This window comes from Eleutherodactylus coqui, chromosome 7, assembly GCF_035609145.1.
Source record: "Eleutherodactylus coqui strain aEleCoq1 chromosome 7, aEleCoq1.hap1, whole genome shotgun sequence".
In the NCBI taxonomy this organism is placed as follows: domain Eukaryota; kingdom Metazoa; phylum Chordata; class Amphibia; order Anura; family Eleutherodactylidae; genus Eleutherodactylus; species Eleutherodactylus coqui.
In genome coordinates this window covers 49,256,554-49,273,657 of record NC_089843.1, presented here as the reverse complement: position 1 = coordinate 49,273,657, position 17,104 = coordinate 49,256,554, and the positions used below count along the sequence as shown (strand labels likewise).

At 45.2% G+C, this 17,104-nt stretch overlaps 17 non-coding genes across 17 annotated transcripts; all 17 read right to left on the bottom strand.

The window, feature by feature from the left end:
- Positions 1-499: 499 nt before the first annotated feature.
- TRNAL-CAG (transfer RNA leucine (anticodon CAG)) lies at positions 500-582 on the bottom strand. Its single transcript has one exon. It is a non-coding gene; the product is annotated as a tRNA-Leu (tRNA).
- Positions 583-1,569: 987 nt separating this feature from the next.
- TRNAL-CAG (transfer RNA leucine (anticodon CAG)) lies at positions 1,570-1,652 on the bottom strand. The gene has a single exon. It is a non-coding gene; the product is annotated as a tRNA-Leu (tRNA).
- A 987-nt stretch (positions 1,653-2,639) lies between these two features.
- TRNAL-CAG (transfer RNA leucine (anticodon CAG)) lies at positions 2,640-2,722 on the bottom strand. The gene has a single exon. It is a non-coding gene; the product is annotated as a tRNA-Leu (tRNA).
- A 987-nt stretch (positions 2,723-3,709) lies between these two features.
- TRNAL-CAG (transfer RNA leucine (anticodon CAG)) lies at positions 3,710-3,792 on the bottom strand. The gene has a single exon. It is a non-coding gene; the product is annotated as a tRNA-Leu (tRNA).
- Positions 3,793-4,676: 884 nt separating this feature from the next.
- Positions 4,677-4,759, bottom strand: TRNAL-CAG (transfer RNA leucine (anticodon CAG)). The gene has a single exon. It is a non-coding gene; the product is annotated as a tRNA-Leu (tRNA).
- Positions 4,760-5,643: 884 nt separating this feature from the next.
- TRNAL-CAG (transfer RNA leucine (anticodon CAG)) lies at positions 5,644-5,726 on the bottom strand. The gene has a single exon. It is a non-coding gene; the product is annotated as a tRNA-Leu (tRNA).
- A 996-nt stretch (positions 5,727-6,722) lies between these two features.
- TRNAL-CAG (transfer RNA leucine (anticodon CAG)) lies at positions 6,723-6,805 on the bottom strand. Its single transcript has one exon. It is a non-coding gene; the product is annotated as a tRNA-Leu (tRNA).
- Positions 6,806-7,689: 884 nt separating this feature from the next.
- Positions 7,690-7,772, bottom strand: TRNAL-CAG (transfer RNA leucine (anticodon CAG)). Its single transcript has one exon. It is a non-coding gene; the product is annotated as a tRNA-Leu (tRNA).
- An 884-nt stretch (positions 7,773-8,656) lies between these two features.
- Positions 8,657-8,739, bottom strand: TRNAL-CAG (transfer RNA leucine (anticodon CAG)). Its single transcript has one exon. It is a non-coding gene; the product is annotated as a tRNA-Leu (tRNA).
- Positions 8,740-9,623: 884 nt separating this feature from the next.
- Positions 9,624-9,706, bottom strand: TRNAL-CAG (transfer RNA leucine (anticodon CAG)). Its single transcript has one exon. It is a non-coding gene; the product is annotated as a tRNA-Leu (tRNA).
- A 987-nt stretch (positions 9,707-10,693) lies between these two features.
- Positions 10,694-10,776, bottom strand: TRNAL-CAG (transfer RNA leucine (anticodon CAG)). The gene has a single exon. It is a non-coding gene; the product is annotated as a tRNA-Leu (tRNA).
- Positions 10,777-11,660: 884 nt separating this feature from the next.
- On the bottom strand, positions 11,661-11,743 carry TRNAL-CAG (transfer RNA leucine (anticodon CAG)). The gene has a single exon. It is a non-coding gene; the product is annotated as a tRNA-Leu (tRNA).
- Positions 11,744-12,730: 987 nt separating this feature from the next.
- TRNAL-CAG (transfer RNA leucine (anticodon CAG)) lies at positions 12,731-12,813 on the bottom strand. The gene has a single exon. It is a non-coding gene; the product is annotated as a tRNA-Leu (tRNA).
- An 884-nt stretch (positions 12,814-13,697) lies between these two features.
- On the bottom strand, positions 13,698-13,780 carry TRNAL-CAG (transfer RNA leucine (anticodon CAG)). Its single transcript has one exon. It is a non-coding gene; the product is annotated as a tRNA-Leu (tRNA).
- Positions 13,781-14,810: 1,030 nt separating this feature from the next.
- On the bottom strand, positions 14,811-14,893 carry TRNAL-CAG (transfer RNA leucine (anticodon CAG)). The gene has a single exon. It is a non-coding gene; the product is annotated as a tRNA-Leu (tRNA).
- An 884-nt stretch (positions 14,894-15,777) lies between these two features.
- On the bottom strand, positions 15,778-15,860 carry TRNAL-CAG (transfer RNA leucine (anticodon CAG)). The gene has a single exon. It is a non-coding gene; the product is annotated as a tRNA-Leu (tRNA).
- Positions 15,861-16,959: 1,099 nt separating this feature from the next.
- Positions 16,960-17,042, bottom strand: TRNAL-CAG (transfer RNA leucine (anticodon CAG)). The gene has a single exon. It is a non-coding gene; the product is annotated as a tRNA-Leu (tRNA).
- Between the last annotated feature and the right edge of the window lie 62 nt (positions 17,043-17,104).

The following is a 17,104-nucleotide window of genomic DNA, read 5'->3' as shown; positions in this document are numbered from 1 at the left end:
AAATGTTTCTTCAGATATATCCTATCAGAACCCTGAAAAAGAAACCTGAGTGGTTTCCAAAGCTTGCAGCAACATCAATTGACCATTCAAAGGAATCTTATCTGCAAGGTTAATTAGCTTCTCTCCCCGAGAACAAGCATATTATGTTCTACTGGCTAACGGGGTTCCAATGTTCCTTTTGAGCATCAGCCTAGAAGTTAGGCACCAGTGAGAATGAAACTCACACCCTGTGGTTTAACCAGACCAGTGGCCTATGAAGCAGGAAGAAAAGGGATTGGCGTGGTGTTTTTTTCCCCTTTCTGATGGAGGGTTTCTTGTTCCTCAAACTGCTTTCAAAGTTGACTTCGGGAGCCCTGAGAAAAATGGCCTTGCTTAATATTTAAGGAAAAGCTAGCCTCCTTTCTGATGGAGGGTTTCTTGTTCCTCAAACTGCTTTCAAAGTTGACTTCGGGAGCCCTGAGAAAAATGGCCTTGCTTAATATTTAAGGAAAAGCTAGCCTGTCAGAAGTGGGATTCGAACCCACGCCTCCAGAGGAGACTGCGACCTGAACGCAGCGCCTTAGACCGCTCGGCCATCCTGACTCTCATGTGGCAGTATGCTTTGGCGCTTCGTGGTGATACTAGACATCATGGTAAGCGTTAAGCATAAAATTGAGGCACTTGTCAACATCTGCAAGTCTGTACTTGCGCAGAACAGAGCAACTTTGCCGCTCCTCACACAGACCCCCGCTGGAATCCCAATCCGTGACGCGTAAGAGCAAACACTTGGCTGTCATGGGGTGGGATTTGAACCCACGCCTCCAGGAAAGATCATGCAGCTATCCTCAAATACGCAGGTGTGAAAAAAAAATGCAAAGCGCAAAGAAAAAATGGTGACATTAAGAGTCCAATTCTTGGGATGAAGTATAAAGACTGGATCAGTTTGTCACTTACTGGTGGTGATCTTCCACGATCTGATTGAGTATTTCGCATTCAAAGGTTGAACGGAGGAAAGCTTGAAGGACTTTTTCTACCTTTCTTCAAGTTGCTGGTTTAGAAGCAGGATTTTGACATCAGCCTAGTATGTGTATAAATGTTTCTTCAGATATATCCTATCAGAACCCTGAAAAAGAAACCTGAGTGGTTTCCAAAGCTTGCAGCAACATCAATTGACCATTCAAAGGAATCTTATCTGCAAGGTTAATTAGCTTCTCTCCCCGAGAACAAGCATATTATGTTCTACTGGCTAACGGGGTTCCAATGTTCCTTTTGAGCATCAGCCTAGAAGTTAGGCACCAGTGAGAATGAAACTCACACCCCGTGGTTTAACCAGACCAGTGGCCTATGAAGCAGGAAGAAAAGGGATTGGCGTGGTGTTTTTTTCCCCTTTCTGATGGAGGGTTTCTTGTTCCTCAAACTGCTTTCAAAGTTGACTTCGGGAGCCCTGAGAAAAATGGCCTTGCTTAATATTTAAGGAAAAGCTAGCCTCCTTTCTGATGGAGGGTTTCTTGTTCCTCAAACTGCTTTCAAAGTTGACTTCGGGAGCCCTGAGAAAAATGGCCTTGCTTAATATTTAAGGAAAAGCTAGCCTGTCAGAAGTGGGATTCGAACCCACGCCTCCAGAGGAGACTGCGACCTGAACGCAGCGCCTTAGACCGCTCGGCCATCCTGACTCTCATGTGGCAGTATGCTTTGGCGCTTCGTGGTGATACTAGACATCATGGTAAGCGTTAAGCATAAAATTGAGGCACTTGTCAACATCTGCAAGTCTGCACTTGCGCAGAACAGAGCAACTTTGCCGCTCCTCACACAGACCCCCGCTGGAATCCCAATCCGTGACGCGTAAGAGCAAACACTTGGCTGTCATGGGGTGGGATTTGAACCCACGCCTCCAGGAAAGATCATGCAGCTATCCTCAAATACGCAGGTGTGAAAAAAAAATGCAAAGCGCAAAGAAAAAATGGTGACATTAAGAGTCCAATTCTTGGGATGAAGTATAAAGACTGGATCAGTTTGTCACTTACTGGTGGTGATCTTCCACGATCTGATTGAGTATTTCGCATTCAAAGGTTGAACGGAGGAAAGCTTGAAGGACTTTTTCTACCTTTCTTCAAGTTGCTGGTTTAGAAGCAGGATTTTGACATCAGCCTAGTATGTGTATAAATGTTTCTTCAGATATATCCTATCAGAACCCTGAAAAAGAAACCTGAGTGGTTTCCAAAGCTTGCAGCAACATCAATTGACCATTCAAAGGAATCTTATCTGCAAGGTTAATTAGCTTCTCTCCCCGAGAACAAGCATATTATGTTCTACTGGCTAACGGGGTTCCAATGTTCCTTTTGAGCATCAGCCTAGAAGTTAGGCACCAGTGAGAATGAAACTCACACCCTGTGGTTTAACCAGACCAGTGGCCTATGAAGCAGGAAGAAAAGGGATTGGCGTGGTGTTTTTTTCCCCTTTCTGATGGAGGGTTTCTTGTTCCTCAAACTGCTTTCAAAGTTGACTTCGGGAGCCCTGAGAAAAATGGCCTTGCTTAATATTTAAGGAAAAGCTAGCCTCCTTTCTGATGGAGGGTTTCTTGTTCCTCAAACTGCTTTCAAAGTTGACTTCGGGAGCCCTGAGAAAAATGGCCTTGCTTAATATTTAAGGAAAAGCTAGCCTGTCAGAAGTGGGATTCGAACCCACGCCTCCAGAGGAGACTGCGACCTGAACGCAGCGCCTTAGACCGCTCGGCCATCCTGACTCTCATGTGGCAGTATGCTTTGGCGCTTCGTGGTGATACTAGACATCATGGTAAGCGTTAAGCATAAAATTGAGGCACTTGTCAACATCTGCAAGTCTGTACTTGCGCAGAACAGAGCAACTTTGCCGCTCCTCACACAGACCCCCGCTGGAATCCCAATCCGTGACGCGTAAGAGCAAACACTTGGCTGTCATGGGGTGGGATTTGAACCCACGCCTCCAGGAAAGATCATGCAGCTATCCTCAAATACGCAGGTGTGAAAAAAAAATGCAAAGCGCAAAGAAAAAATGGTGACATTAAGAGTCCAATTCTTGGGATGAAGTATAAAGACTGGATCAGTTTGTCACTTACTGGTGGTGATCTTCCACGATCTGATTGAGTATTTCGCATTCAAAGGTTGAACGGAGGAAAGCTTGAAGGACTTTTTCTACCTTTCTTCAAGTTGCTGGTTTAGAAGCAGGATTTTGACATCAGCCTAGTATGTGTATAAATGTTTCTTCAGATATATCCTATCAGAACCCTGAAAAAGAAACCTGAGTGGTTTCCAAAGCTTGCAGCAACATCAATTGACCATTCAAAGGAATCTTATCTGCAAGGTTAATTAGCTTCTCTCCCCGAGAACAAGCATATTATGTTCTACTGGCTAACGGGGTTCCAATGTTCCTTTTGAGCATCAGCCTAGAAGTTAGGCACCAGTGAGAATGAAACTCACACCCCGTGGTTTAACCAGACCAGTGGCCTATGAAGCAGGAAGAAAAGGGATTGGCGTGGTGTTTTTTTCCCCTTTCTGATGGAGGGTTTCTTGTTCCTCAAACTGCTTTCAAAGTTGACTTCGGGAGCCCTGAGAAAAATGGCCTTGCTTAATATTTAAGGAAAAGCTAGCCTCCTTTCTGATGGAGGGTTTCTTGTTCCTCAAACTGCTTTCAAAGTTGACTTCGGGAGCCCTGAGAAAAATGGCCTTGCTTAATATTTAAGGAAAAGCTAGCCTGTCAGAAGTGGGATTCGAACCCACGCCTCCAGAGGAGACTGCGACCTGAACGCAGCGCCTTAGACCGCTCGGCCATCCTGACTCTCATGTGGCAGTATGCTTTGGCGCTTCGTGGTGATACTAGACATCATGGTAAGCGTTAAGCATAAAATTGAGGCACTTGTCAACATCTGCAAGTCTGCACTTGCGCAGAACAGAGCAACTTTGCCGCTCCTCACACAGACCCCCGCTGGAATCCCAATCCGTGACGCGTAAGAGCAAACACTTGGCTGTCATGGGGTGGGATTTGAACCCACGCCTCCAGGAAAGATCATGCAGCTATCCTCAAATACGCAGGTGTGAAAAAAAAATGCAAAGCGCAAAGAAAAAATGGTGACATTAAGAGTCCAATTCTTGGGATGAAGTATAAAGACTGGATCAGTTTGTCACTTACTGGTGGTGATCTTCCACGATCTGATTGAGTATTTCGCATTCAAAGGTTGAACGGAGGAAAGCTTGAAGGACTTTTTCTACCTTTCTTCAAGTTGCTGGTTTAGAAGCAGGATTTTGACATCAGCCTAGTATGTGTATAAATGTTTCTTCAGATATATCCTATCAGAACCCTGAAAAAGAAACCTGAGTGGTTTCCAAAGCTTGCAGCAACATCAATTGACCATTCAAAGGAATCTTATCTGCAAGGTTAATTAGCTTCTCTCCCCGAGAACAAGCATATTATGTTCTACTGGCTAACGGGGTTCCAATGTTCCTTTTGAGCATCAGCCTAGAAGTTAGGCACCAGTGAGAATGAAACTCACACCCCGTGGTTTAACCAGACCAGTGGCCTATGAAGCAGGAAGAAAAGGGATTGGCGTGGTGTTTTTTTCCCCTTTCTGATGGAGGGTTTCTTGTTCCTCAAACTGCTTTCAAAGTTGACTTCGGGAGCCCTGAGAAAAATGGCCTTGCTTAATATTTAAGGAAAAGCTAGCCTGTCAGAAGTGGGATTCGAACCCACGCCTCCAGAGGAGACTGCGACCTGAACGCAGCGCCTTAGACCGCTCGGCCATCCTGACTCTCATGTGGCAGTATGCTTTGGCGCTTCGTGGTGATACTAGACATCATGGTAAGCGTTAAGCATAAAATTGAGGCACTTGTCAACATCTGCAAGTCTGTACTTGCGCAGAACAGAGCAACTTTGCCGCTCCTCACACAGACCCCCGCTGGAATCCCAATCCGTGACGCGTAAGAGCAAACACTTGGCTGTCATGGGGTGGGATTTGAACCCACGCCTCCAGGAAAGATCATGCAGCTATCCTCAAATACGCAGGTGTGAAAAAAAAATGCAAAGCGCAAAGAAAAAATGGTGACATTAAGAGTCCAATTCTTGGGATGAAGTATAAAGACTGGATCAGTTTGTCACTTACTGGTGGTGATCTTCCACGATCTGATTGAGTATTTCGCATTCAAAGGTTGAACGGAGGAAAGCTTGAAGGACTTTTTCTACCTTTCTTCAAGTTGCTGGTTTAGAAGCAGGATTTTGACATCAGCCTAGTATGTGTATAAATGTTTCTTCAGATATATCCTATCAGAACCCTGAAAAAGAAACCTGAGTGGTTTCCAAAGCTTGCAGCAACATCAATTGACCATTCAAAGGAATCTTATCTGCAAGGTTAATTAGCTTCTCTCCCCGAGAACAAGCATATTATGTTCTACTGGCTAACGGGGTTCCAATGTTCCTTTTGAGCATCAGCCTAGAAGTTAGGCACCAGTGAGAATGAAACTCACACCCCGTGGTTTAACCAGACCAGTGGCCTATGAAGCAGGAAGAAAAGGGATTGGCGTGGTGTTTTTTTCCCCTTTCTGATGGAGGGTTTCTTGTTCCTCAAACTGCTTTCAAAGTTGACTTCGGGAGCCCTGAGAAAAATGGCCTTGCTTAATATTTAAGGAAAAGCTAGCCTGTCAGAAGTGGGATTCGAACCCACGCCTCCAGAGGAGACTGCGACCTGAACGCAGCGCCTTAGACCGCTCGGCCATCCTGACTCTCATGTGGCAGTATGCTTTGGCGCTTCGTGGTGATACTAGACATCATGGTAAGCGTTAAGCATAAAATTGAGGCACTTGTCAACATCTGCAAGTCTGTACTTGCGCAGAACAGAGCAACTTTGCCGCTCCTCACACAGACCCCCGCTGGAATCCCAATCCGTGACGCGTAAGAGCAAACACTTGGCTGTCATGGGGTGGGATTTGAACCCACGCCTCCAGGAAAGATCATGCAGCTATCCTCAAATACGCAGGTGTGAAAAAAAAATGCAAAGCGCAAAGAAAAAATGGTGACATTAAGAGTCCAATTCTTGGGATGAAGTATAAAGACTGGATCAGTTTGTCACTTACTGGTGGTGATCTTCCACGATCTGATTGAGTATTTCGCATTCAAAGGTTGAACGGAGGAAAGCTTGAAGGACTTTTTCTACCTTTCTTCAAGTTGCTGGTTTAGAAGCAGGATTTTGACATCAGCCTAGTATGTGTATAAATGTTTCTTCAGATATATCCTATCAGAACCCTGAAAAAGAAACCTGAGTGGTTTCCAAAGCTTGCAGCAACATCAATTGACCATTCAAAGGAATCTTATCTGCAAGGTTAATTAGCTTCTCTCCCCGAGAACAAGCATATTATGTTCTACTGGCTAACGGGGTTCCAATGTTCCTTTTGAGCATCAGCCTAGAAGTTAGGCACCAGTGAGAATGAAACTCACACCCCGTGGTTTAACCAGACCAGTGGCCTATGAAGCAGGAAGAAAAGGAATTGGCGTGGTGTTTTTTTCCCCTTTCTGATGGAGGGTTTCTTGTTCCTCAAACTGCTTTCAAAGTTGACTTCGGGAGCCCTGAGAAAAATGGCCTTGCTTAATATTTAAGGAAAAGCTAGCCTCCTTTCTGATGGAGGGTTTCTTGTTCCTCAAACTGCTTTCAAAGTTGACTTCGGGGGGACTTCGAGCCCTGAGAAAAATGGCCTTGCTTAATATTTAAGGAAAAGCTAGCCTGTCAGAAGTGGGATTCGAACCCACGCCTCCAGAGGAGACTGCGACCTGAACGCAGCGCCTTAGACCGCTCGGCCATCCTGACTCTCATGTGGCAGTATGCTTTGGCGCTTCGTGGTGATACTAGACATCATGGTAAGCGTTAAGCATAAAATTGAGGCACTTGTCAACATCTGCAAGTCTGCACTTGCGCAGAACAGAGCAACTTTGCCGCTCCTCACACAGACCCCCGCTGGAATCCCAATCCGTGACGCGTAAGAGCAAACACTTGGCTGTCATGGGGTGGGATTTGAACCCACGCCTCCAGGAAAGATCATGCAGCTATCCTCAAATACGCAGGTGTGAAAAAAAAATGCAAAGCGCAAAGAAAAAATGGTGACATTAAGAGTCCAATTCTTGGGATGAAGTATAAAGACTGGATCAGTTTGTCACTTACTGGTGGTGATCTTCCACGATCTGATTGAGTATTTCGCATTCAAAGGTTGAACGGAGGAAAGCTTGAAGGACTTTTTCTACCTTTCTTCAAGTTGCTGGTTTAGAAGCAGGATTTTGACATCAGCCTAGTATGTGTATAAATGTTTCTTCAGATATATCCTATCAGAACCCTGAAAAAGAAACCTGAGTGGTTTCCAAAGCTTGCAGCAACATCAATTGACCATTCAAAGGAATCTTATCTGCAAGGTTAATTAGCTTCTCTCCCCGAGAACAAGCATATTATGTTCTACTGGCTAACGGGGTTCCAATGTTCCTTTTGAGCATCAGCCTAGAAGTTAGGCACCAGTGAGAATGAAACTCACACCCTGTGGTTTAACCAGACCAGTGGCCTATGAAGCAGGAAGAAAAGGGATTGGCGTGGTGTTTTTTTCCCCTTTCTGATGGAGGGTTTCTTGTTCCTCAAACTGCTTTCAAAGTTGACTTCGGGAGCCCTGAGAAAAATGGCCTTGCTTAATATTTAAGGAAAAGCTAGCCTGTCAGAAGTGGGATTCGAACCCACGCCTCCAGAGGAGACTGCGACCTGAACGCAGCGCCTTAGACCGCTCGGCCATCCTGACTCTCATGTGGCAGTATGCTTTGGCGCTTCGTGGTGATACTAGACATCATGGTAAGCGTTAAGCATAAAATTGAGGCACTTGTCAACATCTGCAAGTCTGTACTTGCGCAGAACAGAGCAACTTTGCCGCTCCTCACACAGACCCCCGCTGGAATCCCAATCCGTGACGCGTAAGAGCAAACACTTGGCTGTCATGGGGTGGGATTTGAACCCACGCCTCCAGGAAAGATCATGCAGCTATCCTCAAATACGCAGGTGTGAAAAAAAAATGCAAAGCGCAAAGAAAAAATGGTGACATTAAGAGTCCAATTCTTGGGATGAAGTATAAAGACTGGATCAGTTTGTCACTTACTGGTGGTGATCTTCCACGATCTGATTGAGTATTTCGCATTCAAAGGTTGAACGGAGGAAAGCTTGAAGGACTTTTTCTACCTTTCTTCAAGTTGCTGGTTTAGAAGCAGGATTTTGACATCAGCCTAGTATGTGTATAAATGTTTCTTCAGATATATCCTATCAGAACCCTGAAAAAGAAACCTGAGTGGTTTCCAAAGCTTGCAGCAACATCAATTGACCATTCAAAGGAATCTTATCTGCAAGGTTAATTAGCTTCTCTCCCCGAGAACAAGCATATTATGTTCTACTGGCTAACGGGGTTCCAATGTTCCTTTTGAGCATCAGCCTAGAAGTTAGGCACCAGTGAGAATGAAACTCACACCCCGTGGTTTAACCAGACCAGTGGCCTATGAAGCAGGAAGAAAAGGGATTGGCGTGGTGTTTTTTTCCCCTTTCTGATGGAGGGTTTCTTGTTCCTCAAACTGCTTTCAAAGTTGACTTCGGGAGCCCTGAGAAAAATGGCCTTGCTTAATATTTAAGGAAAAGCTAGCCTGTCAGAAGTGGGATTCGAACCCACGCCTCCAGAGGAGACTGCGACCTGAACGCAGCGCCTTAGACCGCTCGGCCATCCTGACTCTCATGTGGCAGTATGCTTTGGCACTTCGTGGTGATACTAGACATCATGGTAAGCGTTAAGCATAAAATTGAGGCACTTGTCAACATCTGCAAGTCTGCACTTGCGCAGAACAGAGCAACTTTGCCGCTCCTCACACAGACCCCCGCTGGAATCCCAATCCGTGACGCGTAAGAGCAAACACTTGGCTGTCATGGGGTGGGATTTGAACCCACGCCTCCAGGAAAGATCATGCAGCTATCCTCAAATACGCAGGTGTGAAAAAAAAATGCAAAGCGCAAAGAAAAAATGGTGACATTAAGAGTCCAATTCTTGGGATGAAGTATAAAGACTGGATCAGTTTGTCACTTACTGGTGGTGATCTTCCACGATCTGATTGAGTATTTCGCATTCAAAGGTTGAACGGAGGAAAGCTTGAAGGACTTTTTCTACCTTTCTTCAAGTTGCTGGTTTAGAAGCAGGATTTTGACATCAGCCTAGTATGTGTATAAATGTTTCTTCAGATATATCCTATCAGAACCCTGAAAAAGAAACCTGAGTGGTTTCCAAAGCTTGTAGCAACATCAATTGACCATTCAAAGGAATCTTATCTGCAAGGTTAATTAGCTTCTCTCCCCGAGAACAAGCATATTATGTTCTACTGGCTAACGGGGTTCCAATGTTCCTTTTGAGCATCAGCCTAGAAGTTAGGCACCAGTGAGAATGAAACTCACACCCTGTGGTTTAACCAGACCAGTGGCCTATGAAGCAGGAAGAAAAGGGATTGGCGTGGTGTTTTTTTCCCCTTTCTGATGGAGGGTTTCTTGTTCCTCAAACTGCTTTCAAAGTTGACTTCGGGAGCCCTGAGAAAAATGGCCTTGCTTAATATTTAAGGAAAAGCTAGCCTGTCAGAAGTGGGATTCGAACCCACGCCTCCAGAGGAGACTGCGACCTGAACGCAGCGCATTAGACCGCTCGGCCATCCTGACTCTCATGTGGCAGTATGCTTTGGCGCTTCGTGGTGATACTAGACATCATGGTAAGCGTTAAGCATAAAATTGAGGCACTTGTCAACATCTGCAAGTCTGTACTTGCGCAGAACAGAGCAACTTTGCCGCTCCTCACACAGACCCCCGCTGGAATCCCAATCCGTGACGCGTAAGAGCAAACACTTGGCTGTCATGGGGTGGGATTTGAACCCACGCCTCCAGGAAAGATCATGCAGCTATCCTCAAATACGCAGGTGTGAAAAAAAAATGCAAAGCGCAAAGAAAAAATGGTGACATTAAGAGTCCAATTCTTGGGATGAAGTATAAAGACTGGATCAGTTTGTCACTTACTGGTGGTGATCTTCCACGATCTGATTGAGTATTTCGCATTCAAAGGTTGAACGGAGGAAAGCTTGAAGGACTTTTTCTACCTTTCTTCAAGTTGCTGGTTTAGAAGCAGGATTTTGACATCAGCCTAGTATGTGTATAAATGTTTCTTCAGATATATCCTATCAGAACCCTGAAAAAGAAACCTGAGTGGTTTCCAAAGCTTGCAGCAACATCAATTGACCATTCAAAGGAATCTTATCTGCAAGGTTAATTAGCTTCTCTCCCCGAGAACAAGCATATTATGTTCTACTGGCTAACGGGGTTCCAATGTTCCTTTTGAGCATCAGCCTAGAAGTTAGGCACCAGTGAGAATGAAACTCACACCCCGTGGTTTAACCAGACCAGTGGCCTATGAAGCAGGAAGAAAAGGGATTGGCGTGGTGTTTTTTTCCCCTTTCTGATGGAGGGTTTCTTGTTCCTCAAACTGCTTTCAAAGTTGACTTCGGGAGCCCTGAGAAAAATGGCCTTGCTTAATATTTAAGGAAAAGCTAGCCTCCTTTCTGATGGAGGGTTTCTTGTTCCTCAAACTGCTTTCAAAGTTGACTTCGGGAGCCCTGAGAAAAATGGCCTTGCTTAATATTTAAGGAAAAGCTAGCCTGTCAGAAGTGGGATTCGAACCCACGCCTCCAGAGGAGACTGCGACCTGAACGCAGCGCCTTAGACCGCTCGGCCATCCTGACTCTCATGTGGCAGTATGCTTTGGCGCTTCGTGGTGATACTAGACATCATGGTAAGCGTTAAGCATAAAATTGAGGCACTTGTCAACATCTGCAAGTCTGCACTTGCGCAGAACAGAGCAACTTTGCCGCTCCTCACACAGACCCCCGCTGGAATCCCAATCCGTGACGCGTAAGAGCAAACACTTGGCTGTCATGGGGTGGGATTTGAACCCACGCCTCCAGGAAAGATCATGCAGCTATCCTCAAATACGCAGGTGTGAAAAAAAAATGCAAAGCGCAAAGAAAAAATGGTGACATTAAGAGTCCAATTCTTGGGATGAAGTATAAAGACTGGATCAGTTTGTCACTTACTGGTGGTGATCTTCCACGATCTGATTGAGTATTTCGCATTCAAAGGTTGAACGGAGGAAAGCTTGAAGGACTTTTTCTACCTTTCTTCAAGTTGCTGGTTTAGAAGCAGGATTTTGACATCAGCCTAGTATGTGTATAAATGTTTCTTCAGATATATCCTATCAGAACCCTGAAAAAGAAACCTGAGTGGTTTCCAAAGCTTGCAGCAACATCAATTGACCATTCAAAGGAATCTTATCTGCAAGGTTAATTAGCTTCTCTCCCCGAGAACAAGCATATTATGTTCTACTGGCTAACGGGGTTCCAATGTTCCTTTTGAGCATCAGCCTAGAAGTTAGGCACCAGTGAGAATGAAACTCACACCCCGTGGTTTAACCAGACCAGTGGCCTATGAAGCAGGAAGAAAAGGGATTGGCGTGGTGTTTTTTTCCCCTTTCTGATGGAGGGTTTCTTGTTCCTCAAACTGCTTTCAAAGTTGACTTCGGGAGCCCTGAGAAAAATGGCCTTGCTTAATATTTAAGGAAAAGCTAGCCTGTCAGAAGTGGGATTCGAACCCACGCCTCCAGAGGAGACTGCGACCTGAACGCAGCGCCTTAGACCGCTCGGCCATCCTGACTCTCATGTGGCAGTATGCTTTGGCGCTTCGTGGTGATACTAGACATCATGGTAAGCGTTAAGCATAAAATTGAGGCACTTGTCAACATCTGCAAGTCTGCACTTGCGCAGAACAGAGCAACTTTGCCGCTCCTCACACAGACCCCCGCTGGAATCCCAATCCGTGACGCGTAAGAGCAAACACTTGGCTGTCATGGGGTGGGATTTGAACCCACGCCTCCAGGAAAGATCATGCAGCTATCCTCAAATACGCAGGTGTGAAAAAAAAATGCAAAGCGCAAAGAAAAAATGGTGACATTAAGAGTCCAATTCTTGGGATGAAGTATAAAGACTGGATCAGTTTGTCACTTACTGGTGGTGATCTTCCACGATCTGATTGAGTATTTCGCATTCAAAGGTTGAACGGAGGAAAGCTTGAAGGACTTTTTCTACCTTTCTTCAAGTTGCTGGTTTAGAAGCAGGATTTTGACATCAGCCTAGTATGTGTATAAATGTTTCTTCAGATATATCCTATCAGAACCCTGAAAAAGAAACCTGAGTGGTTTCCAAAGCTTGCAGCAACATCAATTGACCATTCAAAGGAATCTTATCTGCAAGGTTAATTAGCTTCTCTCCCCGAGAACAAGCATATTATGTTCTACTGGCTAACGGGGTTCCAATGTTCCTTTTGAGCATCAGCCTAGAAGTTAGGCACCAGTGAGAATGAAACTCACACCCCGTGGTTTAACCAGACCAGTGGCCTATGAAGCAGGAAGAAAAGGGATTGGCGTGGTGTTTTTTTCCCCTTTCTGATGGAGGGTTTCTTGTTCCTCAAACTGCTTTCAAAGTTGACTTCGGGAGCCCTGAGAAAAATGGCCTTGCTTAATATTTAAGGAAAAGCTAGCCTCCTTTCTGATGGAGGGTTTCTTGTTCCTCAAACTGCTTTCAAAGTTGACTTCGGGAGCCCTGAGAAAAATGGCCTTGCTTAATATTTAAGGAAAAGCTAGCCTGTCAGAAGTGGGATTCGAACCCACGCCTCCAGAGGAGACTGCGACCTGAACGCAGCGCCTTAGACCGCTCGGCCATCCTGACTCTCATGTGGCAGTATGCTTTGGCGCTTCGTGGTGATACTAGACATCATGGTAAGCGTTAAGCATAAAATTGAGGCACTTGTCAACATCTGCAAGTCTGCACTTGCGCAGAACAGAGCAACTTTGCCGCTCCTCACACAGACCCCCGCTGGAATCCCAATCCGTGACGCGTAAGAGCAAACACTTGGCTGTCATGGGGTGGGATTTGAACCCACGCCTCCAGGAAAGATCATGCAGCTATCCTCAAATACGCAGGTGTGAAAAAAAAATGCAAAGCGCAAAGAAAAAATGGTGACATTAAGAGTCCAATTCTTGGGATGAAGTATAAAGACTGGATCAGTTTGTCACTTACTGGTGGTGATCTTGCACGATCTGATTGAGTATTTCGCATTCAAAGGTTGAACGGAGGAAAGCTTGAAGGACTTTTTCTACCTTTCTTCAAGTTGCTGGTTTAGAAGCAGGATTTTGACATCAGCCTAGTATGTGTATAAATGTTTCTTCAGATATATCCTATCAGAACCCTGAAAAAGAAACCTGAGTGGTTTCCAAAGCTTGCAGCAACATCAATTGACCATTCAAAGGAATCTTATCTGCAAGGTTAATTAGCTTCTCTCCCCGAGAACAAGCATATTATGTTCTACTGGCTAACGGGGTTCCAATGTTCCTTTTGAGCATCAGCCTAGAAGTTAGGCACCAGTGAGAATGAAACTCACACCCCGTGGTTTAACCAGACCAGTGGCCTATGAAGCAGGAAGAAAAGGGATTGGCGTGGTGTTTTTTTCCCCTTTCTGATGGAGGGTTTCTTGTTCCTCAAACTGCTTTCAAAGTTGACTTCGGGAGCCCTGAGAAAAATGGCCTTGCTTAATATTTAAGGAAAAGCTAGCCTGTCAGAAGTGGGATTCGAACCCACGCCTCCAGAGGAGACTGCGACCTGAACGCAGCGCCTTAGACCGCTCGGCCATCCTGACTCTCATGTGGCAGTATGCTTTGGCGCTTCGTGGTGATACTAGACATTATGGTAAGCGTTAAGCATAAAATTGAGGCACTTGTCAACATCTGCAAGTCTGCACTTGCGCACTAAGAGCAAACACTTGGCTGTCATGGGGTGGGATTTGAACCCACGCCTCCAGGAAAGATCATGCAGCTATCCTCAAATACGCAGGTGTGAAAAAAAAATGCAAAGCGCAAAGAAAAAATGGTGACATTAAGAGTCCAATTCTTGGGATGAAGTATAAAGACTGGATCAGTTTGTCACTTACTGGTGGTGATCTTCCACGATCTGATTGAGTATTTCGCATTCAAAGGTTGAACGGAGGAAAGCTTGAAGGACTTTTTCTACCTTTCTTCAAGTTGCTGGTTTAGAAGCAGGATTTTGACATCAGCCTAGTATGTGTATAAATGTTTCTTCAGATATATCCTATCAGAACCCTGAAAAAGAAACCTGAGTGGTTTCCAAAGCTTGCAGCAACATCAATTGACCATTCAAAGGAATCTTATCTGCAAGGTTAATTAGCTTCTCTCCCCGAGAACAAGCATATTATGTTCTACTGGCTAACGGGGTTCCAATGTTCCTTTTGAGCATCAGCCTAGAAGTTAGGCACCAGTGAGAATGAAACTCACACCCCGTGGTTTAACCAGACCAGTGGCCTATGAAGCAGGAAGAAAAGGGATTGGCGTGGTGTTTTTTTCCCCTTTCTGATGGAGGGTTTCTTGTTCCTCAAACTGCTTTCAAAGTTGACTTCGGGAGCCCTGAGAAAAATGGCCTTGCTTAATATTTAAGGAAAAGCTAGCCTCCTTTCTGATGGAGGGTTTCTTGTTCCTCAAACTGCTTTCAAAGTTGACTTCGGGAGCCCTGAGAAAAATGGCCTTGCTTAATATTTAAGGAAAAGCTAGCCTCCTTTCTGATGGAGGGTTTCTTGTTCCTCAAACTGCTTTCAAAGTTGACTTCGGGAGCCCTGAGAAAAATGGCCTTGCTTAATATTTAAGGAAAAGCTAGCCTGTCAGAAGTGGGATTCGAACCCACGCCTCCAGAGGAGACTGCGACCTGAACGCAGCGCCTTAGACCGCTCGGCCATCCTGACTCTCATGTGGCAGTATGCTTTGGCGCTTCGTGGTGATACTAGACATCATGGTAAGCGTTAAGCATAAAATTGAGGCACTTGTCAACATCTGCAAGTCTGCACTTGCGCAGAACAGAGCAACTTTGCCGCTCCTCACACAGACCCCCGCTGGAATCCCAATCCGTGACGCGTAAGAGCAAACACTTGGCTGTCATGGGGTGGGATTTGAACCCACGCCTCCAGGAAAGATCATGCAGCTATCCTCAAATACGCAGGTGTGAAAAAAAAATGCAAAGCGCAAAGAAAAAATGGTGACATTAAGAGTCCAATTCTTGGGATGAAGTATAAAGACTGGATCAGTTTGTCACTTACTGGTGGTGATCTTCCACGATCTGATTGAGTATTTCGCATTCAAAGGTTGAACGGAGGAAAGCTTGAAGGACTTTTTCTACCTTTCTTCAAGTTGCTGGTTTAGAAGCAGGATTTTGACATCAGCCTAGTATGTGTATAAATGTTTCTTCAGATATATCCTATCAGAACCCTGAAAAAGAAACCTGAGTGGTTTCCAAAGCTTGCAGCAACATCAATTGACCATTCAAAGGAATCTTATCTGCAAGGTTAATTAGCTTCTCTCCCCGAGAACAAGCATATTATGTTCTACTGGCTAACGGGGTTCCAATGTTCCTTTTGAGCATCAGCCTAGAAGTTAGGCACCAGTGAGAATGAAACTCACACCCCGTGGTTTAACCAGACCAGTGGCCTATGAAGCAGGAAGAAAAGGGATTGGCGTGGTGTTTTTTTCCCCTTTCTGATGGAGGGTTTCTTGTTCCTCAAACTGCTTTCAAAGTTGACTTCGGGAGCCCTGAGAAAAATGGCCTTGCTTAATATTTAAGGAAAAGCTAGCCTGTCAGAAGTGGGATTCGAACCCACGCCTCCAGAGGAGACTGCGACCTGAACGCAGCGCCTTAGACCGCTCGGCCATCCTGACTCTCATGTGGCAGTATGCTTTGGCGCTTCGTGGTGATACTAGACATCATGGTAAGCGTTAAGCATAAAATTGAGGCACTTGTCAACATCTGCAAGTCTGCACTTGCGCAGAACAGAGCAACTTTGCCGCTCCTCACACAGACCCCCGCTGGAATCCCAATCCGTGACGCGTAAGAGCAAACACTTGGCTGTCATGGGGTGGGATTTGAACCCACGCCTCCAGGAAAGATCATGCAGCTATCCTCAAATACGCAGGTGTGAAAAAAAAATGCAAAGCGCAAAGAAAAAATGGTGACATTAAGAGTCCAATTCTTGGGATGAAGTATAAAGACTGGATCAGTTTGTCACTTACTGGTGGTGATCTTCCACGATCTGATTGAGTATTTCGCATTCAAAGGTTGAACGGAGGAAAGCTTGAAGGACTTTTTCTACCTTTCTTCAAGTTGCTGGTTTAGAAGCAGGATTTTGACATCAGCCTAGTATGTGTATAAATGTTTCTTCAGATATATCCTATCAGAACCCTGAAAAAGAAACCTGAGTGGTTTCCAAAGCTTGCAGCAACATCAATTGACCATTCAAAGGAATCTTATCTGCAAGGTTAATTAGCTTCTCTCCCCGAGAACAAGCATATTATGTTCTACTGGCTAACGGGGTTCCAATGTTCCTTTTGAGCATCAGCCTAGAAGTTAGGCACCAGTGAGAATGAAACTCACACCCCGTGGTTTAACCAGACCAGTGGCCTATGAAGCAGGAAGAAAAGGGATTGGCGTGGTGTTTTTTTCCCCTTTCTGATGGAGGGTTTCTTGTTCCTCAAACTGCTTTCAAAGTTGACTTCGGGAGCCCTGAGAAAAATGGCCTTGCTTAATATTTAAGGAAAAGCTAGCCTCCTTTCTGATGGAGGGTTTCTTGTTCCTCAAACTGCTTTCAAAGTTGACTTCGGGAGCCCTGAGAAAAATGGCCTTGCTTAATATTTAAGGAAAAGCTAGCCTCCTTTCTGATGGAGGGTTTCTTGTTCCTCAAACTGCTTTCAAAGTTGACTTCGGGGGGACTTCGAGCCCTGAGAAAAATGGCCTTGCTTAATATTTAAGGAAAAGCTAGCCTGTCAGAAGTGGGATTCGAACCCACGCCTCCAGAGGAGACTGCGACCTGAACGCAGCGCCTTAGACCGCTCGGCCATCCTGACTCTCATGTGGCAGTATGCTTTGGCGCTTCGTGGTGATACTAGACATCATGGTAAGCGTTAAG